At 38.3% G+C, this 4,019-nt stretch overlaps 1 pseudogene; it reads left to right on the top strand.

The window, feature by feature from the left end:
• Positions 1-3,090: 3,090 nt before the first annotated feature.
• Positions 3,091-3,209, top strand: LOC134967253 (5S ribosomal RNA; annotated as a pseudogene).
• Positions 3,210-4,019: the final 810 nt, after the last annotated feature.

The following is a 4,019-nucleotide window of genomic DNA, read 5'->3' as shown; positions in this document are numbered from 1 at the left end:
CTCACTTCCTTTATCAAATACTTCAATTCACGGCCCAGTGTAAAATAACACATCACCTCCAATTTTTCACCCAACACATTATTCCCACCAACATACATCACATCAATTTTCAGCCATCACCCCACACTCTGTTTTCTTTTCCTCTCCATTCCACACTTTTTAACCCTTCATTCACTCACATTGGTTCCACTCACCTTGCACCAACCCAACATCTAATCACATTCTTATTTTTCAGTCAACACCTTTCATCTTCTTTCCTTCTCCCCCATTTATTAAACAAACCCCTCCCCCTCCCCCCCCACACACACACACTTTCCTCTCTTCCCCTCCCTTTCTCCTTCCCCCTCCCCCCTTGCCCCGTCGCCCCCCACCACCTTTTTCCATCTCTAATCCACAACCTTTCCACACGCTACATAAACTGTCCACCCTGCCCCCCTGCGCCCCCCCCCACACTCGCACCTCCTTCCCCCCTTCCCCTCCCCCCCTTTCCCCCTCCCCCCCCGCATTTCATTCACTCTCTTCTCTCCATCACACAACAGCACCATCTTCACATCTTCAAACATAACAAGTTTTTTGTTTTTTTTTCTTTTCTATCAATCCAACACTATCCCCATCATCACACACCAATAATGCTCAGTAACAATCTCGCCCTCTTTCCTTCCCTCAGCTACCCATTCACAATTAATACTTTATAACCCTCACAATTTTCATATTTTTCACATTTTTCTTATTCAATTTGCATTCATTTATTATTATTTTATTATTATTATTAATTAATTTTTTTATTAAAATTTTTATTTATTTATTTACTTTTTTCTTACACCGTTCATAATAACAATTTTTTCATCTTTCATATTTTTATATATGTATCTTTTTACACTGTTTTATTTTTATATTTCTTTATTCAAAATGTTTCTCATTTTTTACATCTTTTTAATTATTCATCACTAATTACCATCATGATCAGGCATCATGTATCCCCTATTATTATCACCCATACCTCACAGGGAAGCTCCACATAAGCATTCTCATATTAAATAAGCTTTACACCTATATTGTTTTATTATAACATAGTATAATTGTAACAGCATTCCTCTTACATTCTCTCTTATTGGTCACTTACTTAACTTAACCATTTCATTGCTAAGGCTTAAGATAACTCACACCAGCCTTGCAATTGAGTCTAATTACATTCAATAGTCCCAATGTCTCTGCACCTTTAATAATTAGAAATCCAACATGCCACCACAACAGTGGCTCGGATTCTGGCTATCCATAGGTTCACTAACAAGTCAATCAAGTTTATGAGTAAGGAAATTGGTTGCAGTGTCCGTTAAGAGACTCACACGGAGGGCTCACAGATCAGACGATCCAGTGAACAAGCTCCTCCCAGCGAAACGCGCTTCACTTCCGGTCCGGCACCCGACTTCCGGGACCTCGGCAACGGGGCTCCGACGGGCGGACTCCTTCCAGCGTATGCCGCAAGTATAACACCGCTCTATGCAGCGGACTTAAAGCTCTCCAGGTCAGCTCTCTCCCTGTGTGCCCAGCGCACTCTCAAGGGAAAAAGCTGCCCCCACCCTGTGCACAAAGCACGGATTGTCTCCCTGGCAATATTTAGCCAGTAATACTAAATTGCCTGATGTTTCCCTGACTAATTCACACCCATACAGGTTATTTACCCTTCGCATGGTAACCATCCTTTATAAGTGTCACTGAGTGCGAATATCTAAACTTTGTAAACGGTGCACAGGCACATGGCACTTATTTAAAACAGGGATTCGTATTGTTAGCCATCATCCTATTGGTGCTATAATTAAGTGTTTAATTATCTTAACAATTTATTAATATTACTCTGATCATTAAATTCCTCTAATTTAGCCAGGCAATTACTCTTGAACTCAGGCACTCCGTTGGCAGGAGAGCTTTCACTCATTTATTTATTAGAATAGTGCCTATTTACAAATACTCTGTCCTCACTAACTGTGATTATAACTGTGATTATTCTGTTAAAATAATTGGATACTTTATGCAATTTATTTGTAAATAGAACATCAGCTGTTCTCACATTGTTTTTTGCTGGTTTCAAATCTGAATTTCTCAAAAATTTTTATGTTGAGACTAGAGTCAGCATCTCTGCAGTTTTCTCAGCAATCGGTTATTGTGACAAATTACTGTTAAAAATAATTGGTTACTTAAAGCAATTTATTTGTAATCAGCTGTTTTCACATTGTTTTTTGCTGGTTCTAAATCTGAAGTTCTCAAAAGATTTTATGTTGAGACTAGAGCCAGCATTTCTGCAGTTTCCTTAGCAATCCGTTATTGTGACAAATTATTGTGACATCATTTGATAGAAGTCAGCTGCTTTTTGCAGCCTATGTGGTCTATTTAAAAACAAACACATCTGTCGGCATTGTGTTACCGTGACAATTATTCGCATCTTGCAGTGTTAGAAGACAGCTGCTTTTTGCAACTTATGTGGTGTGTTTAAAACAATAGTATTTGTCTTCATTTAGACACAGTGCTGCCCAGACACCTTTTTGCTACATCTTATGTCGAAATGTTTTTATGAATGAACAGTCAGCTGCCTTCGCAGCCCTAGCAGTGTATCTTAAGGGTGTTGTTACATAGTTACACAAAGCAATATCCATTTCATATTTAGCAATTCTGTGGAAACTATTTAAACATAACTACATCTTGTTACAATGAAACAGGGTGCTGCCTAGACAGCTCCACACAACAATTCATGTCAATCCTGATACAAGATTCAGCTTATGGTATTTCGCATGATTGTTTATTAGAATTCCATCAAATCAATTAACTTTTGTCATACCAGTGTTCCAATTGCCTCACTTAATTTGTTTGAGGTGATTCCTGCATGTGTTCTCTATTATAATTGCAACGTGGAGGATTTCATCAGTGAACAATCTCTCCACATCTTGGTTTTTCCTTGAGAACCACGGGAGTTTTCCCTTAGGGCCATTAATTGGCCATTGTTAATTGGCGATTGTCAATTCAACATTTTTTCACGGAATCGCATTTTGCTTTAAATATCATCCATTCTCCATGCTGAGAGGTATCTACCATATCTTCTACAGTCATACCATGCTGGATCTGCCCGATCTCGTCTGATCTTGGAAGCCAAGCAGCACTGGGCCCGGTCAGTACCAGAAAGGGTGACCCTCTGGGAATACTGGGTACTGTAGTCCCATTAAGGTATATACCTTTCATTGACCAGCAGAACTCACTTGCCAGCTAACATTGCAGAATACGCAGTACAGTTGACCATTCTTAAAGGAGTCCGGTAATAAAAAAGCCGGTTTGTTTTTCTTGTATCTCTTATATGAAATATACATGTGTATTTTCAATCATAAATTCATAGAGATAACAAGAATTTTCATTTTCGCAGTGGACATATGTCTAACAACAATAATACTCGCTTAGAATCCAGAGGGTGTGCAGACAAATTTTCTGTCACCTACTTTCAATAGGCGAGTGACATATTATTACTATATCATCTTCTATATATGCTATTTAATACTTGTTTTAACCTACTTCGCTGTTTTACACAGCAATGTTTTTCTCATATAATTAATTAAACTTTTTCGTCTGTAGAATAAAATAAAAGTTACGTTTTAATATTTCATATACATTCCATCGTTTCATAACCTCGTCATTAAATCAATTTAATAAAGTGTGCCCCAGAGAGACATATCAAACAGCCCTTTCTTTTGCTTCTTTGCAAAACCACCCTTAATAGCTCTTTCTGCAAAAAATGTCCGGGAGCACCACCAACCTTTGTTCTGCCCCAAAAGCCTTTTGAGGCGAAATTGGCAGCTCTATGTTGGTCTAAATTGCAATTAGAATTTTCATTGGTATTATATATTTTCCTATCAAGTAATGTACAATCTGGTCCAGTGCAGATCTCAAAAAAACCCACCCAATATAATATGTTATGCAGGCCTTCCAGCTCTCCAAGCCCACTGACACTAATGTACTATTATCCATTGATGCCGAAA

The sequence above is a fragment of the Pseudophryne corroboree genome, chromosome 10, assembly GCF_028390025.1.
Source record: "Pseudophryne corroboree isolate aPseCor3 chromosome 10, aPseCor3.hap2, whole genome shotgun sequence".
Classification (NCBI taxonomy): Eukaryota; Metazoa; Chordata; class Amphibia; order Anura; family Myobatrachidae; genus Pseudophryne; species Pseudophryne corroboree.
The sequence above is the reverse complement of the archived record's forward strand: the minus strand, read 5'-3'. Positions and strand labels throughout refer to the sequence as shown.